A 20,871-nucleotide genomic window follows, 5' to 3' on the forward strand; every position below is an offset into this window, starting at 1 on the left:
GTTCAGCAGTCAGCGGCCGCTCACCTGCTTTTACAGTCTGTCTGCTGAGGTCCTGTGCAGGTGACCCACGACACAGTGGGTGTGAATGAACAAACGGTCTGTAAGCAGACAGATGCAGAAGGACATCTCATCCCTCCTGGTTGATTAGAAGGCAGAAATGCTGAAGCATAATGTCCTTCAATTTTCTAGCATCTATAATTTATTATCTATTATTGTTTGTCCTCCTTGGGGTCTTTTTGTCAGTGCCTACGTGAAACAAGGAAACATTACTCACACGAACCGGAGATTTAGACCCTGATCTTGTTCTGTTTCTCTTCTTTCCTGACAGAGGACGAGAAAGGAAGAAAAATCCTTTGCTCTACCGTAGCAGTGTTGACTCCAGAATATAATTTTATATGATCTTGTACACTTATCTCTTTGTATCTCACCCTAAACTGTACATCATTCAAATTGTGGCTTACAAAAATGCACACAACACTTTAGGAAACAATTAAGGGTAAATGAGTGAAAAATTGTGTGATTGCTGGCCTTTTCTTGTTTCATGTTGTCTATTAATATTTGAGCTACCAGTTCATGGAAGTTAGAGAGGGTTAGTTGTGGTCTGCAGTGACCCAACACTTCCCCGATTGCCTTAATTAGAGCACATTTGTTTTCCTCTTTACCAGAAAAGGATCTCAAGATTCTAAGAAGTATAAGAGATCTTTTGTTTTGACATTAAGAGGAGGCTGTAAAAGCAAGCATCTTTCCCAAAGGTAAAAGGGGGGAAATGGGTGTGAAATTCATTTTAACGGTGGATAGAGACAAAATCTGAAAAAGGACTTAAAAGAAAACTTCTTAAATATTTTACCAACTGAAGGTGTTTTATAGTCCTAGATACCAGATTTCTAGTCTTGTGGAATTCAGTTCAATTACAGCGACGCTGAATCACAGAAGAGGAAAATATAATTGCAGGAGGGTAGATCCGAATATTTAGATCCACTTGTTAGTGGTGTTTTAACCATTTAAAGGAAAGCCAGACCTCCGTTTCACTGAAGTCACTCTCATTCGTTTGATTTTCGGACCTTGCCAGTTTAAGTCAGCATTACTGTATCCCAGGGACACTGAGACAGGCACAGAGAGGTTCAGGAAGTCTCAACTTGACCATAAATGCGAGCCTGGTGTACCGAGACACAGGATTCTGGTCCTTGGTGATGCCCGGCAAGGTGATCTCAGAGAATACAAATGTCACTCCACAGCGTCCCGAGTTGCTGATCTAAGCAAAGCATGTTGATAAACTCGGGCTCCGGCTTCTCTGGATGCAGACGGGCATAGAAAAGGACGTGGAGGATGCTGCAGCCATTTTAGTGGACAGGACGCTGTAGAGGCCGCTGCTGTTCAGTCCAGACAACGGGAGGGGGAGAGAGGGAGCTGCCGTGGCTCCAAACAGGTGGGCAGCTGAGGGAGAGTCGCTCTGCTCTCGGCTGGGGGTGGGGGGTGGTTGTGGAGGAAGCGAGGTCTCAGGAGCTGGTAGAATGATTTCAGGAGACAGCTTGACGAGATGGGACAGGGCAGGATTCCAGGCTCAGGGACTCCTGCCCGGAACGAAGGAAATCTTGAAGGAGGGAAGATGCTTAGCGGAAGGGGCAGTGGGAAAAATTCCATAGAAGGAAAAGGAGGACTTAGCAGAGCTGCTTAGATTCTCAGCGTGTAGGAGATCCTCACCCACTCAACACAATCACTGTTTCCCCGTCTTTGCTGAAAACGTAATTACTTTGTTACATTGCTCGGGCATTTATGCTTTGTTTTTTAAGAAGAATACTGTGCCCACATAGGTCACCGCATTCATAATGGAATGTTAAAGAATGAGACATGATTCATCAAAGAATGCCCGGAATAGAGAGAAAATGGATCAGAACCCAGGGAAAATCACTCCATTGTTTGACAATTTAAAAAATGTGTTTGTGGGGGGGGGGGCACCCACGGAATAATTATTATTTCCTGAGACAATAAGCATTGGGAATTTCCTTTTACAACGAGGAGAATAAGCAATATCTTCAAGGAAGGAACATAGAGCCGTCAGAGATTTTAGGGCGCTTTAAATAGATACTGTGGAATTATCCCTTAAAAATGCTGTAGGAACGTTGACGCCTACCAGTAGTGTGTGAGACTGGCTATTTCCCAATATCCTTCCCAGGAGTAGGAGTTATCAGTACTTATGACATCGTAGGCCAAGAGTTGGTGTCGTGTTTTATCCTGACCTTCTCTGATTGTGAGGACGAGTTCTATCCTAAATCAAAATCACCATCTAGACTGAAATCTCTCTCATCTATCTTGACCACTTGTAACTCTTCTGTGAATTGCCTGTTCAATCCCTTTGCCCGTTTTTCTCCTGGGTTCTTTGTCATTTATTATTTTGCAGAAGTTCTTTGTATATTAGGGACACAAGATTCGTGCAAAAGAACGCTCACACCATTGTACCCTGGGCTGCATTCAGTAGAACTACCTTTCTTTTTAAATTTTTATTTTATGTTGAAATAGAGTTGATTAACAGTGTTGTGTTAGTTTCAGGTGTACAGCAAAGTGATTCCATTATACATGTACATGTATCTATTCTTTTTCAAATTCTTTTCTCATTTAGGTTATTGAGTATTGAGCAGAGTTCCCTGGGCTCTATAGTAGGTTCTTGTTGGTTATCTATTTTAAATATAGCAGTGTGTACATGTCAATCCCAAACTCCCAGTCTGGCCCTCCCCCCATCCTTCCCCCCCGGTAACTGTAAATTTGTTCTCTAAGTTTGTGAGTCCAGAACTGCTTTTCTTTCTTTTTTTTTTTTTTTAAATAAATTTTATTTTATTTATTTATTTTTGGCTGAGTTGGATCTTTGTTGCTGCATGTGGGCTTTCTCCGGTTGCGGTGAGCGGGGGCTACTCTTCGTTGCAGTGCACGGGCCTCTCACTGCAGCAGCCTCTCCTGCTGCGGAGCACAGGCTCCAGGCACGTGGGCTTCAGCAGTTGCGGTGCGTGGGCTCAGTAGTTGTGGCTCGTGGGCTCTAGAGCACAGGCTCAGCAGTTGTGGCACACGGGCCTGGTTGCTCCGCAGCACGTGGGATCTTCCCGGACCAGGGAACGAACCCGCGTCCCCTGCATTGGCAGGGGGGGGTGGCACATGGGCTTAGTTGTTCCGTGGCACGTGGGATCTTCTTGGACCAGGCATCGAACCCATGTGCCCTGCATTGGCAGGCGGATTCTTAACCATGGCGCCACCAGGGAAGCCCCTGGAACTGCTTTTCTTAATTTGCCAATTTAACAGTCTAAAAAGGCCATTTCAATGTTTGTGTCTATATTTGTTTGCTTATTAATGAGATTAAACATATTTTTCATATGTTTATTAGAAATTTATATTTCTTTTGCAAATATCCCCTTGCCCATTTTTCGGGGGGAGGTGCTGACAGTGTTTTTCTTACTGGTTTGTAGGATATGAACCCAGGGCCTATTATTTGTGGTAAATAATTTGTCATTCAAATTTTAGGTACTTAGGTGTCCATGAGCTTTGTTCTCAGGGGCACTTCTGGCTCTGTGGACTGACTGGGGAGAAGGTGTTTGTTTCAACCCTGGCTGTATTCTCCTTAAATTTGCAAATCAAACACAATTCACCATCCTGGCGATGAATTTCCTTCTGAAAAACACGCAGTCTGGTCTATATAAGAAATGGTATTTCTTCTTGTAATGTGGCTTTGACCATGTACCATATAACATAGTAACTCTGGCCTTCTTGTGCGAAAGGTACATTTGCTTGTATTTATTACCATTGAGCTGATGAATTACAATGCCTCTGCTTTCTCCTCTGTCCACAGGAGCTGGGGGCTAGGGCCGGGTGGGCAGGGAGTAGGGATCGGCAAGTAGAAAGCAGAATAACCACCTGCAGGAAAGGCAGGGAAGGGGCGTGAACTTGGCCTCAGATGCCATCAGCATCTTGTTCCCTTTGTCTCTGCCTCTTGCTGACTTCTGAATTCTGTCCTCATCTCATTCTCTCCCTTGGTTGGTTGGCCTTCGTCATGTGTCAGACAACATCTTGAACTTTTAGCCCCTGGAAAGAGGTAGACTCTGTTCTCTTTTAATTGCATCCTGCAGAAAGCACTCTCTTGAGGGCCCAGTTTGGGTCAGGAGGAGGGATGCCAGATAACGTAGAGGACGTCCAAGCAGATGAGAATTTCAGAGGAACAGCCCATTATTTTTTAGTTATAAGTATCTCCCCAAAGTTGCATGGGCTATACTTATACTAAAAAGTTATTAATTGATTATCTAAGATTCAAGTTTAACAGGGCATCCTGTATCTTTATTTGCCGAGTTTGGCAACTCTAGTCAGGAGTCTGCCTCTGGAACAGTCAGCTCAGAGCCAGGGAGCTGGGGCTCTGTCCACCCTCACGTCGGTTACCAGTGTCCAGTGGGCATGTCCTCGCTGCTGCCCACTTGCCAGTGGTGGGGTGTGGTGTTCCCTAGACAACCCAGTGGGTGTCTGCCACACCCGCCCTACCTCGACTGGCTGTCTCTCTGTGCGGCTGGCCTTTCTGCCAGCTCCCTCCCGTGACTCTGACTGCCTGACCGCACCCCTACTCACTGGCACTGTGCTCTGTCATTCGCTGTCACCGTTAACCCTCTCGGTCTCTGGTGCCCATGATGTGATGTAAGCCACATGAAGAGCAGGGTCTGTGTGTGTGTAGCGGGGGCTTCTTTAACGCCCCCTGACATTTCCTTACGGTGCCGGTGCACACCTGGTTGTAATGAATTCAGCCCAAGGCCCCTGAATCTGGGACATCATTTTCCTGCCATCCCTGTCCCCGGGACACCAACCTTACAGGAGACCCACCCAGCACTTCTCCCCGGAGGCCGCATCTCAGCACTTACGACCTGCTCATAAGGACGCGTGTGTGCTTGCCCTTTCTACTGCTCCAGCTGTGGCCTGTGCGAGCACGCACTTAGCTTTGGCACTTTCCATCCCAGACAGGTCACCACCAAGCCTCACGCGCATGCAGGGGCTCAGCCCTCGATGTGGGTAGCTAGTGTGTCAAGGTGACCCCACCAGCATGGGAATCCTGTCAGGATCATCAGAGACAGGCATGAGCTCATCCAGGGAAGCTGGACCCAGGATGCTCCAGGATGGCCTGTTAACAGATGCTCCCACAGGGCGAGGTGTCCAGGCCCCTCCCCCACGCTCTCCCCCACTCCCCGCGGCTAATAGCTCGTGCTGACTCTCCCTTGCTTCCCTTCCTTCGCAAGAGCACTTACTATATACCGGGCACTTCGCGTACGTTTTCTTTTCATTTTTTCATTTTAACAACCCCACAGCATAGCCATTTGTGTTTAAAAGCGAAGCCATTAGGAAATGAGAAACATTAAGGAAGCCCGGCCAGAGTGCCGGCAGTGGGCTTTGACCCCAGGTCTCCGGGTGGCAAAGTCTGCATGTGGAAGCACCGTGAGGTGCCAGCCCTCTGCAGATGCAGGGCAGGTACAGCGGCAGGTGGGGAGGGCAGAGCTCCGGGGTCGGTGTCCTGGGCAGGACGGCGTGGCCCGACTTGGCACCCCGCCTGTCCTGCCTCTTCCCATCCACGCCAGCACACGCCCCAATCCGGCAAGTCACCACCTGTCTTCACGCTGTCCTTTGGTTTTCATTCGTTACGCTGTAGGTTCACTGCCGCATCCCCACATCCAGGGAGGCATCTTGACTTTGCAGACCAAACATGTCCTGCTTGCTCTGGAAGACGGGTCGTCTGGAGAGGTTGCCTGCAGACTGCTGCGCTCCTCGCGGCTCGGGGTTCTTGCCAACTGCGGTCCCAGAGGGTGGCACTTCCTGCCGGGGAGGAACCTCGGCCTCTCCCCGACCTCTGTCTTATTTTCCCTCGCTGTCTGTCTTGGAATCCCTCTCCCATTTGCATCGAGGGTCTTGTCCTGCTGACCTCAGGACGCCCCCACCCGGGGCAGGGAGAAAGCAGCATGGCTTGGAGGAGGTAGGGGACAGACAGGCGGTGCAGGGTGGGCCGTGTTCCCGCCTCAGGCCTCACTCGTCCCAGCCTGAGCCTCCCCGGAATCACCGAAGGCCGTAGGCTGGCAACCTTCCTCAGCTCCAGTGGCCAGTTACATCAGCCAATAAATACAGGTGGAAAGAGCAGAGGTTCCTTCCTGGCCCCTTTCTAGAACCTTCCTTGAACCACACGATTCCAGTCTGCAGCTGCAGCTGGGAGTGTGTTTCAGGGACTTCATTTCAGACAACAGCCCCTCCTTGCTCAGCTCCAAACTGCATTCTGCATCTCTCTCTCTCTCTCTCTCTCTCTCTCTCTCTCTCTCTCTCTCTCTCTCTCTCTGGCTCCCCCCGTCATCCTCTTTCCAGGCTTCAAAAAGGGGAAGGGTTTGGGAAGCAAATCCAAACTCTGATTTTGTGTAGGGAGAAGCCTTTCACGTGAAGAAATAAAAGAATATGCATTAATAGCTCAGAAAACAATGGTAATATTTAATTAACCTTTTGGAATGGCTTCTCTGCAAATCTGCGCGTGTCAGCTCATCTTCCGAACAGAGGGACTGTGTGTACCTCTGCCAAAATCAACATGCTGGGTCCGTGCTTTCCTTCTGTGGGGATTTCACAAGGGGGTGGGGTGGGGAGTAAGATGCCCCCTGCCCCTCCCCCCCCAAATCCGTTGTTTTACTTTAAAAATTCATGCGATCCAGCTGCCCTCGTCAGGGCTGGATGTGGCCTGCGGTGCTGCACAGCTGAGGACCCCAAGTCACAGCCTGGCTCTCTCTCCTGTCATTGCAGCAGACAGGCCGCGGGCTCCTAGGGGAGTGCGGGTCAGGTCTGATGACAGCAGAAATCAGCTCCTCACACTTGGGGCTCTCCGAGCATCGTGCATGTCCACAGGACAAAGGGAATTCAACTCATCTGCAAGTGTCAACGCTCTGGCTTTTTTAGTGATCTTTTTTCTTTTAAAGGTGGTGTGCCCCTCTCATGGTGTGACATGAGGCATCAGGTCATCCAGGGAGCACTGGGGTTGGCTCATTAAAATATCACCTGGTTGAAGTAAATCGGTGTTGATGGGATTGTTTAAGGTATTCCCCTCGTGGAGCTGGTGTGTCAGGCTGAGCACACTTGTTACTCCCATCACGGGCTCAATGGAAACACCTCCTTTCTTGCTCTGCACCCCATACCTGCTTTAATGAGCAGGTCTCACAATGTAATTAGAAGCCTGGGTTGATGGGTGGTAACTAATATGTTTCATTTTCTGTTATCAACAGCAGTAGCAGAAAGAATTGGGAAGGGTGATATTTTGCTCTTTGGGACTTCCAGAAATTAAAGAGTGTGCACATCAAGAAAATGGATATGGAACAGTTGGATATGGAACAGTTGATTTGTATCCATCAATGAAGCAATAAGATGCATTTTGAAATGTTAAAAAGATTGCTATAACTTATTTTTTAAAAAAAGCTTTTTGCTGTTGCTTTTATTTGTTTCCTTGATGGTTCATCAAGGAAAAAAGTTTGGGGATTTTAAGAAACATGGCAAATCTGCCCAGCTTTGGGTGGAAAGATTTAAAGCCTATGAAGACTTGATCAAGGTGGAAGATACACAGGTGATCAAATGAAGCAATTATTTGATTGCTAAGCTCTCTCCTTTCCTGATTGGAAGGACATAGCACAGTTGGGTACAACAATTGCAAAATGAGCTTATCTCTGTCACTCTAGCAAGATCAAAAGATGTAGGGATCAAGAAATTAGGCTTGACTATTTACAAGAGCCAAGACATAGAAGCAACCTAAATGTCCGTCAACAGATGAATGGATAGAGAAGATGTGGTACACATATACAGTGGAATGTTACTCAGCCATAAAAAGTGAAATAATACCATTTGCAGCAACATGGATGGACCTAGAGATGATCATACTAAATGAAGTAAGTCAGAAAGAGAAAGACAAATACTATATGGTATCACGTGTGGAATCTAAAATATGATACAAATGAACTTATTTACAGAACAGAAACAGACTCACAGACAGAAAACAAACTTATGGTTACCAAAGGGGAAAGGGGGGCGAGGAATAAATCGGGAATTTGGGATTAAGAGATACACGCTACTATGTATAAAACAGATAAACAACAAGGACCTACTGTATAGCCCAGGGAATAGTATTCAATATCTTGTGATAACCTACAATGGAAAAGAATCTGAAAAAGAATCGATATATATTCTTTGCTGTACACCAGCACACTTTGCTGTATACCAGAAACTAGCACAATGTTGTAAATCAACTATACGTCAATAAAAGAATAAAATAAAAACACAAATAGTAGAATACTAAAAATAAAACAAGAAATTATGTTTGAATGTGTGAGATCTTCCCTGAGGTGTTGAGGACAGTGCCTTTCCAGAAGAAAAAGTAGCTCATCAGTGAGGGTCCCGCGTGGAGCAAGATGTGACCATCAGTGACTCACCTCACACAGCAAAAGGGTGAGAGCATCTCAGTGACCATAATGAGCCAGAAGTGTTACAAATATCACATCTTCTGGTAACAATTGCTGGGTCAAGAGCCAAGGACTTTTTAGTCCCTAAAAGCATGGAAGGTAATAGGAAGTAAGCTTTCCTGGAGGTAAAAAGAAAATTCACGGTTTGTTTACCAGCCTACACTTACAGACTGCTTAGCGTATTCATGCTTGTTCTCAGCATGTTACATGCCTTATCTCATTCGATCCACGTAACAAACCTATGAGGTATTTACTGGTGTTAGCCTGACTTTACAGGTGGGGCCTCTGAGGCACAGAAATGTTAAGTAACTTGCCCAAGGTCACACAGGAGCTACTGATTCTGAGTAATAGTTGAAGAGCCGAATTGAAGAGGAAGGTATCCATTATATCCACTGGTCTGTATTTTTTAAACGGCTTTCTCTGTTTTATCTTGTCTTCATTGTGTTTAGTAATCGGCCTCGGCCGCTCAGCCTGACTTTCACAGACTGTGGTAGTGCTGAGTGTCTCCAATGTCAGGCTCTTCTGAGAAGCCAGCCCCACTCCTGCATCCACCCCAGGATGTGAGGCAGAAACAGGACAGATCTTAGATTTCGGGGAGAGCATATCCCACTCAGGGACAAAACCCAGCCAAACTGAGAAATGAGAGTGAGGAGAGCAAGGGGTTCTGTGTGTGTGTGTGTAATATCCCCTCCCCCTCCCCTCCCCCTCCCCTCCACACACACACGTGCACAAAGCCTTCTTCCCTCCTGCAGTTTCTATTCTCGTCCTAAGTTCCGTCTACCTCCAGTTACTGGGTGATCAATATGGCAGGATGTTTATGGAAGAAGACAAGAAGGCAAGAAAGGGGCAGGGGGTCAAGGGAGGAGAAAACCAGGCGGGGGCCGGGTGCTTGCCTACACTAACTGGTCTGGGTTTTTTTCCTTGGGTTCATATTATGGCGTTAAGCTTATATCATCTTCAAGCGTTGGAAATATACAGCATCTTTCCCAAAACTGCAATTTAAGGATCATGTTTTTAAAGTAGTTGCAAGTCAACACTAGAATAGAGTATATGAAACACACCATATTTAGATGTATGTTCATTAACCAGAATTTTATTTATTTTAAACTATAGGAATCTATTGGACAAAAAAATGGTGCATGTGTGTACAGGGCATGGGGTAGAACTGCTCAGTCCACCTCCATTGTCACCTCTGGCTCCAAACCAGCCAGGGAGAGGGAAGGATATCCCGGAGATGGACTGCACAGTGTGACACACCTGGTGACAATTCAACCTCCAAAAGTCCATCTGGACAGCTGAAAATGGAAAATAAATCAACTTTTTCCTCCCTCCCTTCCTTCCTTCCTCCCTCCCTCCTTTCTTCTTTCCCTTCCTTTCCCTCCCCTCCCCTCCCCTCCCCTCTCCTCTCCCCCTGACAAGGGAAGCTCAGCTTCAAGAGGGAATTAGAAAGGGAGGCAGGATGGCAAACCAACAGGGACACTTACTGGTAGACAAATGAGCACAGCTGCCATACTGGACTTTCACCATGCGGCCCAGTGCTCCATCGACCACTTTAGTCTGCAGACGTGAGTGCATGTAAGTAACTTCAGGAGTCCTGAGAACTGGGAAGGACCTTAACACAGGACCTGGGAGAAGGACCTGATTTCTAGCCTGGGCATGTTTCAACCATCCAGAGTTCACATACAATATAGCGAGCCGGGCAATTTCTCAATAAGGAGACAGCACATGGATGTAATGCTTTGGGGTCCTGCAGCCCAAAGTGTCTTACAAATGGGCCATGAATGCAAAGTGGCTTCATTCATCTCTCAGGAGGTTGATTTGGGGCCAGGGACTAGCCTCTTCACCAAGGGCTCTTTCTGACGTTGAAAACCAGAGGCCACCAAAGGGCAACGTGAATAGCAAAGTCATTGGTGACTGTGGATGGTGGAACTCACCACCACGCCAAGGGAATTCTTTGGTGTCCCAGGTATTCAAGCCTGTTAATTCCCCGAGCTGCTAAACGATCACATTTAGCGATTAGCGTTCTTGGAAAATCTAAGTTGACTCCCAAGAGGTGGAGGAAGAAAACTGTATGTGCATACAGAACAGTGGAGACTGTGTGTGTGTGTGTGTGTGTGTGTGTGTGTGTGTGTGCGCATTTGTGCAGGCAAGTGGTGAGAAGCTGAGGGTTTGAGCAGTTTTCCGAGATTCCCCAGAATATGGAAGCCTTGTGATGCATATGCGAGAGCTGACAAGTACACCAGAAGGTGAGGAAATGGCTGGAAGCAACGCTAATGCCACTCCATCTGGAAAGAGGGGTACTGTTTAGTACGTCTGGAAAGCATTATTTCTGCAAATAGCTCAACCTCTATCAACTTTCAGGCAGGGATCCCGATCTGCTGCCAAAGTGAGATCTCCCTGACGGCCCTGTGGTGGTAGCAGCTGAGCGAATGAATGAACAGCAGAAAGCAGGAACTCTGCGGAGATGGCGGCCGCGAAGGTACCACACAGCAAGCACCTGCCTCTCTCCAAAAGCACAGCCGGGGCTTCACATCACATTAGGCCAGGGCTGTGCTCGGGGAGGGCTGAACCTGGTGGGATTTCTGGGCTCAGCAGCCATCTCCAACAATTTCTCACCATTTCTGGGCTCAGAAAAGCCCCCAATATAGTTAGCCAAATGGCTTTCCTGCATTGATTTTTATACCCCTGGGTATCTTGGAGGAAATTAAGTCCATGTGTTTCTGATTCAGTTGCCATTAGCACATGAAAACGCTGTTTTGTGAGAGTTATGGGATGCCGTGGGTGCCTTCGCACGGTGCTGCTAAATGCCGTAAAACCGTCTAGCCAGACACGAAGGTGCAAGAAGCCGGGTGCGTTCTGTTGCCGCCATTTCCCTGCCTCTCCGGAAGGCAATGTGTTTTTGTCATTTGCATCCTTTCTGAGTGTAGCACAACACGTGTTCTCAGGCCTGTTAACTATCTATCATCTCCAATTTGAATGAAGCCTTATCTGTGTGGATGATGAGAAATTGAACTTAACCACTAAGAGCTGGACAGGATTCCTACTGAAGCAGCCACCAAGACTAGTACTGGTCTCCAAGTCCATGGGCAGAAAGGCTGGCTAACATGCACCCCCAGAAAGGCCCACTCAGGCTCTGGTCTGCAACCCCGAAAAGCAGTAAGCATGTGCTGGCGGGGAGAAAGCGGGAGAGTCCTGATCTGCAAGCACGAGAGAAGGGCCCTGCGGCTTTCTGTCTCTGAACTTCCTCCATGATAATCACCTGGTCAAATGCCATGGGTTTAGGGCCCTCTCTAGGCCTGGCATTCTATGATTAAAAACTGGCCCCTGTTTGCCCTTAGTTTTCATATTCATTGCATGATTGCATATATTAAATCCTTAGTGTGTTCAATTCAATGTTGAGGACACAATGATGAAAAGCGTGCTTTTGCCTTTGGAGGGAGGAGAAAGGGGCGGGGACTAACTTGTCGAGCACTGGCTATGAGTCAGACCTAGCACTAGGGGCTTTATTTGCCAGTCTCATGTGATCTTCACAAGAATACTCTAAAGCAGGCATTATTGGCCCCATTTTGTAGATGGAATTGCAGAAAGGATGAGGAAGATTAGATAATTCGCTCAAGGACACAGTTTGTAAATGGAGGAGTTGGGAGATACAGTCTCTTATCTCTGACACCAAAGCTCTTGTTATTTTCTCCCCTCCTTACTGTTTCTTGCAGTTTAATGTGATCAATGTTAATACTGTGATCAGATGTATAAAATGTAATCTTTTATACCTAGAATCACAGAGGAGGGAGTCCCTAATTCCGTTGAGGTAGTAATAGGAGATTTCACTTGAGAAGATATCTGTGTTGGGTTTTGAAGGATGAGCAGGAGTTGGCCAAGTGGAGATGGAACACGGGTTGGGGAATGGCAAAGGGAATGGTGTGTGCAAAGATACAGGGTGAAAAGGAGAGCAAGGTGTTTCGGGAACTGAAAATATAACACTCACCTCATTTCTGCAACAATGATGAATGTTTAAACTGCTGAAACGGTTCTGGTCATATTTCTCCTGTGGACCCGCTTAAATCTTGAGTGTGCATTTTCTTGTCAGAAAGATAAGACCTCCGGTCTTCTTCGACTTCCCGTCCAGGCTCGTTACTTCACCTATTGGGCTAGGCAGGATGCCATCTTTGGGAGCAGATGAGTTCTCTTCAAGTGCTGGGGTTGGCTTTGACTTGAGTCATCCTTGACGAACTCTTGGTGCAGAAGGGGTTCCCTAAATTTTTCTCCACTTACGTTATCCTCAAAGATGCTTTGCTCTTCACTTGCAATGGAGAAAGTTGAAAGCACAGCTGGTGGCAATTTTGCTTTGAATTTGGAGGTTGTGGAGCAAACGGGAAATTTCACGCTGCAGCCGTGGGGGAGGTCCACCGAGCTTTAGTAACTTACACGGTGTGTCCACAACCTGCTTCCCATGAAATTGCCTATCAGCTCAGGGGAGCAACCGGAGAGTGGCCATTGAGCTGCTTGTCTAGAAGGCTCTCTGGATTTTATAACTAGGCTGACTCCAGCACTTCATAAAACCACATTCTCCTGTGCTTGGACAGGTCGAACTTGGCCTGTACCCCCTTCCCACAGTCCCTTTGCTTTCTGAAGCAGTGTAATCGGCGGTCCACAAAGAGTGGTCTGATCCCATCATAAGGATTTCGGGAGGTCTCTCAACTTCTGGCAAGGGGTGTGCTGTGCTCCTGACTGAACAAACTTGCTTACCTTGATCTAGAATTTAACCTGTGGCTGGAGTGCCTTTGGTGATGTGTCTGTGCTTCTAATAACGTCTAAACCGATCCTTTGGGTGCTGGTGTCAGCCAATTGTGAGAATCCAGCCCTCCATTTAGACCTAGGGGACCTACATCTAGTCCAGAAACTTTCCCTAAAAAATAAACTTCATCGTCTGTCAAGTGAAGAGTTCAGACTAGATAATTGCCAAGGACCTGTCCAGCTCTCAAATGCCCCAATTTCTCTTGTTCTAGCTGTGCCAGAGGTTGAGAACCACTGCTTACTCTCAAGGACAGGCTCACTCTCCCAGTATCATTCTGAAGCCGGTTACTGGTCCCACAACCCCATTCTAGCTTTCCCTCTTTGCCCCATTAAAACAAATCTTCATGTCCTTGGCTGTTTCTCAGAAGGATATTTTTCCCAAACATATCCTCACCCACATGGACATGAAACTCTCTGGAACCGTCTCCATGGTCATCGCATAACCCTCCAGTTGCACCTTCTAAACAGAATGCCAGTGTGGGCTTGACTGCACTGCGGCTGTGTGGCTGGCTGGGTGTGGACGGTCAGGTTCTGCCCTTCCAAACCTTCCGTCCGTGAGAGCTAAGCCACGTCGGGGAGCTTGCAGCCCGCTCTCTCCTCCAGTGGGCATCTTTGGGAGTATAGGCAGCATTAAATATGTTACAAACATGGTGGCTAACGACGACTGTCCTGGACCCATTCCCCTCCTGGCTTGTGCAGAGAGAGACCGGTCTGGTGGTGTGGAAATGTTGTTGGCAGGAAGCATCACTCCCTCGATTTGGGAATGAAGGACCATAAATTGTGGCTGCCTTCCAAACTGCCAATAAATAAGTAAATATAGAGAGTGTTGACATTGGTCTGCCTGCCAAACTCCAGGTTGTTTCTGTCCTCATATTGTGGAGTTATTGAACAGGCTGTTGAGAAATAGCCTCCGTTCTACTTGGAATCTCTCCTTTTGGAGACCTGTCAGTCGGCTTTCTGGTCCTTCTTGGAGAGTGAGACAATCTGTCCAACATGAGTTTATTCATAATGATGATCAGCAATGGGGGGAAATGGAGCTATTTCTAAGGATGAAATGTTGTCCACAGATACTTAAGCTATAGTTTCGAATAACCGCTGAGCTCCTGAGAGGGTGCTCGTTCAGCATGCAGTGATCAGGAGAGATGGACTCAATTTCCTCTTGGTCCACAGACTCACAAGGGTTTTCACCTCTGCCTCCTGAGTTAGAGGATTTTGTGCACTGACTGAGTCCGAATTCAGACAAGATGGTGGCCGTGTTCTACGTAAGAAAGGCATTGAGAAGTACCTAGTTTACTTCCACATGCCTGGTGCTTAACGGGTACCTGTCACATGAGAGGCACTTAATTAATATTTGTGGCAGCAGTGAGTTAATTTGGAGATGGACTGCTTTCTCTCTGCTGTGCTCTACGCTCTCAGGCTGGTCCTGATTCTGAATCACTCCAGAGCTGTTCTTCCAGTATGTCTTAAAGCTTAAGATTTGTTTCTTTCAGAGGCTTCTCTTGCTACCTACTCCCGTGCAGCCTTCTCCTTTGGATCTTCTTCACCAGCGTCCTGCAGGGCCCCCCCGTAAAGGCAATTGTAGCCCACGCTGCACTCATCCGTCTCCTGTCCTGCAGCAAGGAAGGTCTCGAAAGTTTTCAAGGAAAAGGGAAAAAGGAAGGGGAAAGCAGTGCAACCTGTAAAAAGAAAAAAGAAAAGAAGGGAGAAAACACATGCCTACAAATCCCATGTACTTCCTCCCTTCTTTTTCTTTTTTAATTGTTTCACCGCTTCCCTGTTCCTTTTTCCCTTTTCCTTGAACAATTTCAAGACCCTCCGATGACAAACAACTCACAAAATCTAACTGAGAAACTGAGGAAAGAGAAGGCAAAGGAAAGAGAAAGCAAAGAGGAATGAATAGCACAATAACTTCTCTTTTCTTAACACCCAACGGGGTTTTCTCCCTTGCTGGCTGGTCTCCGGAGCAGAGCCTAGAGCCTTAAAGGGCCATGCACACTTCAATTTTCCACTGTTGTTTTGACAGCTGAAGAGCAAAGGAATTAACCTTTTGAATCAAAGTCTTCTGTAGTTTGTTTGGTTACTGCTTTCCTTCGAAGTGTGATTTATCATCAACCTATTAAGGTATGGTGTGAGGACACACACACACATATTGAATGTTACTGGGTTTTTGACTAGTTTAGAAATTACTGCCTTCTTTACACAGTCTCATGGCATCCGAACTACCCAAAAGTTCCCATTAATGGTTTTGAGACAAGACTTTCAGGTAATTAGGGAGATTCTTGTTTCCAAGAAAGGCTCATCTCTTCAGAACCCCAGTTCCAAAGAATTGTGGATTATTGGTATGGAAAGCTCAAGGGACAGCCTTCAATTGGGGGCTGATATAGTTTATGGGCAGCTCATGCCACACCATAACAGTAAAGTTGCATAAATGTGCCCCTTACATGTTTCACATTTTAAAGAATATAATAAGCATGTTTGTGTGTCTATAAAGAGACATAAGCCCCATGATTGGTGGGTTTTTTTTTTTTTTTTTCCATTAGGGTCTTTAATATACTTGCACTATTTGTATTTTTAATGGTGCGAAAGTACCCAGAGGGTTAGTGGCAAAGGAAGAGAGTTGTAAAACTGGAATAAATAAATAAATTTGAATTTAAAAAATCTGAGTTTAGTGATGTCTGACTTCCTCTATTCATGCCATCGCTACTCTTGTTGCTTTTTGATTTTTGTTTTGCTTCTTGACTGTTGTTGTTTTCCACCAAAGCTGTCATTTATCGTGAGAACAAGAGCAGCCATGTGTTGATTTTTCTGGATTCTTTTTGGACACTGTCCCAGTGCTAATGAAGGCCCTTCCAAAGTGCTAAAGTGCTGGTGCCAAAATCAGTTATGCTGAAAACAATAGAGGAGAGGGGTACACAGACAGCGTGTGTATCCCCCCATGTATGTGTACACACCAGGAGATATGTATGTATTTTCTGATTTTTGAAGTTGCCTTTATTTATTTATTTTTCACACTCGGAGATATTTGAACCGATACGTGTGTGTGTGCACGCAGACACACATGCGTGTTTGTGCGCACAGAACGTGTGCGTTGGAGCTACACGGAGGGGAAGGCGGGGGCTGAACTTTTACCAAAGGACTTTTTGCATCTGTTTGCAGAAAATGTTCGTGGATCAAAAGGTGAACAGAATCTCTAAGTTTTACGGTGTCCTCATTTGTTGGTTTAGAAGCTATTAGAGATGCATATTCACCAACTTAAAAAAATTTAGACGTGAATATAAATATTGTTGTTGATCTTATTTGTTTTATTAAGAGATGAGGATCCTACTTCAAGAAGCACCTAGAAAGCCCTTAGCTTAGGCTCAGCTGCTGTGCTTATTATATTAAGAAGGTCTCCAACACTGGGCTTGGAGTACTTCTGAGGTGGTGTATTGCCCGAAAAAGGGGGAGATTTTGTTACTGGGCTCTCTCTCCCCTCCATACATTTCCCCCTGCCTTTTTCCCAACGTGTAATTATTCTTTCCTCGATTTGTTTGCAGGGCTTGGAGATGGGGACAGAGTTCTCTGGCGACCATGCAACTGAGCAATCGCCCTAAAGAGAAGCATTTAGAAGCTATAAAACCTAAATGCCCTGCCATGCATCATTACACTGCACAGTTACTCAAATTTAGTAAATTAAATTAAATAATCTCAAATTACTTGATTTCGGGGCTTTAAAAGTTCATCTCTATGGTGCCCAGTAGTCAATTTCCTTTATTATTTTTGTTCATCAAGTAGAATTTATGTTTTTGATGAATCAAAATCCTTGCTTGTTTCGCCGGCCCAAGCCGAGTAGGCTGTGTCGGAGGCTCGGTGCGCCATCTACCGGCCGGTTCGGGCACGACCGCCGTCTCCGGAGCTCCGGGAGCGGCGCCGAAGGCCGGTGTGGCCGCTTCGCACTCGTCACTGTAAACATCCTAGGCAGGACCGAGCTCTCAGCGAGTGTGTTAACTGCTCCTTTGGGCTTTGCCGTTGTGGGTCAACTTGAAGTCCCGGGGACAACCCAGGGAGATTTGCTGTCGAGGCCGGAGGAGGGTTTTCTGTTTCCGCTGCAAAGCCAGCACGGTTTGGTCTGCTAGCAGCTCTGCTGCTCCCATTCTTCTTTATTAAAGGCCAGATGATCTAATCAAACTGCTGTTTACCCGGCTGATCTGGGAAGCCATTCCTTCATTACCAAACGCCAGTCTCTGCTCTTGCACGACACTGTTTAAAGAGAACATTGATGTGCAGAGACAGTGACTGCCGATATGCCAAGAGCATGATTTCCCAGATAAAGACAACACTGGATCTTGCCATGTGCGATGTTTTAAAAAGTATTTTATTCCCAGGGAAATTTTTTCCCTTCAACTCTAAGACAGAGTTGAATTCTGGCGTGGTCAGGGCAACTGCAAACCATCCGTTGTTTTAGAGGTTGGTTTAAACTATGTTCAATGTAGTCATCTCGTTTAGCAAATAAACAACCATCAAGTGATAATTCTATGTGTTTGAGGAGGGAAATCCCTTCAAAGCAGCGTTAAAATGTTCCTTACTTCAAACTTCTCTGACACCTTTGCTTAATCTATGTTGCTTCACTAAAATTCCGTAAATGTGCCACTCACGTGCTTTCACAGATTTTTCAGGACATAGTAATCCATATGTCCCAATGAGGGTCCCAAGCAGAGGACTCAGAGTAGGTATTTATGTGCGAGCCTTCTAATTTGTCAGCCACCTCCTTTCCCAGTCAAATGGTTCAACATAGCAACAGATGGTGTTCTGGGCTTTTTTTTTGCTGAGTTTGGGATGGTCTGTTTTGTGCTTTCTCAGGGAGATTTTCACCGTTATTAATCAATTCAAATGAGATGCTAGAACTGCCTCTTAAAAGTTAGGTTCACCTCACCAAGCCCCACAGTTCAGAGAATGTTTTTCTCATCCTCCAAAGGATCTCTCCTTCCCCCTCCTTAAAAGGAAGCCTCTCTCCCTCCAGCACCGTTCCCCACAGTTTCCAAGCATTTTCTTCAGATGTTTGTACAGGAAAGAAGTGTAAGGAAGCAGTTGCCGGGTTGGGAACAAAAGCACGTAATTTATAGTCCTTCTGCGCGTGTGAAGTTACAGATCTCCGGAGACTGTAAGACCACTTTATTCTCCAGGCAAGCGTCAAAACTAAGTAACGGCCTTCATTTGGTTCAAGAAAAGCAGACGGAACGGTGCTAGATGGGTTTGTTACTGAGCTTGCATCTAATGCAGAAAATCCTATTCTTAAAGGACCCAGGGCCCGAGAGCCTTCCTCCTTGCTACTCAGAAGAAAACTCAAAGACTCTTTGGTCGGGTCATTAACATTCAAGGTGGAATCACCTTTGCTTCATCTGGTGACTGAAGGCAAACTCTTCTAAATATCTTGACCGTGCCCTTCACGTTGTGTTGGTAGTGTTACCAGGAGGATCCGTTTTGTGACAGTTATGTCACGGCCCTGCTTTCGGGCAAGTTCCCCAAGGCTTCTCCAACCAGCCAGCACGCAGTCCGTGGGCCGTGGCCTGGAGTCACCCTCTTGCATCCTGGTCTACCCGCCTTAGCATTATGGCTTTCTAGTTCCTGTCTAATGTAATAATTTGTTTCATGGGTTTTCTCCTCTACTGAATATAAAGGAGTTGGCAAAGAAACACGGGTATGAATTAGCTCCTCCAAACTCAGTCTTTAATCTGTTTGGCTTATTCTTTTATGGAGAAAACCAGAAACAAAGTGTCTAAAGGTTGTGCTATCTGACACCAAAATCCCTGTAGGAAGGAGTTATGGGCTGAATTGTGTCCCCTCCAAATTCACGTGTTGAAATTCTAAGCCCCTAGTACCTCAGTATGTGGCCTTATTTGGAGACAGGGTCTGTACAGAGGTAATCAAGTTAAATGAGGTCATTAGGGTGGGCCCTCATCCAATATGACTGGTGTCCTTATAAGAAGGGAAGATTAGGACACAGACACGCATAGAGGGAAGACCACGTGAGGACACAGAAGATGGCCATTTACACACCAAGGGGAAAGGCGCTTCTCTCAGGGCCCCCAGAAGGAACTAATGCTGCTGACACCTTGATCTCATATTTCTCGCCTCCAGAACTGTGAGACAATACATTTCTGCTGTTTCCTAGTCTATGATTCTTCGTGACGGCAACCCTTGCAAACTCACACAGAAGGTGAGAAAGTTAATGCAGCTGTCGGTATATTCTGGTATTCCAAAACGACTCCTCTTATTTCGAAGAGTGGGAGGCTTATCTTCCCTGCGGGGAAATTGGTATGCCTTGGTGGTGGTGGTGGTGGTGGTGGTGGTGGCGGTGGCGGTGGTGGTGGTGGTGCTGGCGGCAGTGGTGGTGTGTGTGTGTGTGTGTGTGTATGTGTGTGTGTGTGTGTGTGTGTGTGTGTGGAGGGGGGTTAACAGTTCACTAAATAAGGCCTCGGGAGGTCTCCAGCCTGGTCCTGACCTAACCGCTGAATCCTGGATAGAGCATAACGTAGCACTGAAGTCTGTGCAGCATTATTGTCGTGTGCACAGTGTGGTTACTAGTGGATGTAGCTGTCTTCTATTTCGCTTCACACATCTGGACACAAAAAAATTTTTCACACTGACAGATCAAGCACTTTAAAACATAGTGCTTTATGCATCTTTTTTGCAGACCCTTAATATGATTTTGAACAGAGTTAAGCTCTATGGACCCATGCAAACTGCATGCTAAGGTACCGTGGTCCCTCGGTATCCGAGGGGGATTGATTCCAGGACCCCTCATGGATGCCAGAATCTGAGGATGCTCAAATCCCTTATATAAAATGGCGTAGTATTCAAATATAACCTACGCACACCCTCCCGTATACGTTAACTCATCTCTAGGTTACTTGTAATACCTAATACAATGTAAATGCTATGTAAATAGTTGACAGCACGGCAAATTCAAGTTTGGCTTTTTGGAATTTTCTGGAATTTTTTTGGAATACTTTTCATCTACTGTTGGTTGAATTTGCAGATGCAGGACCAGCGTATACAAATGGCTGACTGTCCTGATGTGCCCGTGTGTGGTGTCCAGACAGAAGGCTCAGGTGAGAGCTTTTGCTGGTGCTCTGAAAGGTGAGGCCTCATCAATAAATACTCCTTAGGGACTTGCCTGGTTCATCTTTTCAGTTTTTCATCGATGCAGCTGTTTTTCCCAGGGAGTACTTGGTCAGATGCTTAATTCTTTGCTGGATGCCGTGGGCGTTGAGTTGATCGTATACGGGGTTTGTAGTAACCTTCCAGAAGCTAAATTGGCTTGGTGTCTGTAGAACACGATGAGCACAGCCACCACTCCAGTACACGTGTTGAATTTGGGTTAATATCAGTAGATATGAGGAAACAACTACAACTTTAGGCTGGATTTGGTTTTTCTTTTCATGTTAGTAAATAAACATTTCAAAACCAAGTCAGGTCATGAGAATTCAATTTCACTCAAGAGTGTAGAGCATTTTTGGACATCCCTGGCGGTCCAGCAGTTGAGACTCTGTGCTTCCACTGCAGGGAGCGAGGGTTTGATCCCTGGTCGGGGAACTAAGATCCTGCATGG

Source organism: Lipotes vexillifer, unplaced genomic scaffold (genome assembly GCF_000442215.2).
Source record: "Lipotes vexillifer unplaced genomic scaffold, Lipotes_vexillifer_v1.1 scaffold165, whole genome shotgun sequence".
Classification (NCBI taxonomy): Eukaryota; Metazoa; Chordata; class Mammalia; order Artiodactyla; family Lipotidae; genus Lipotes; species Lipotes vexillifer.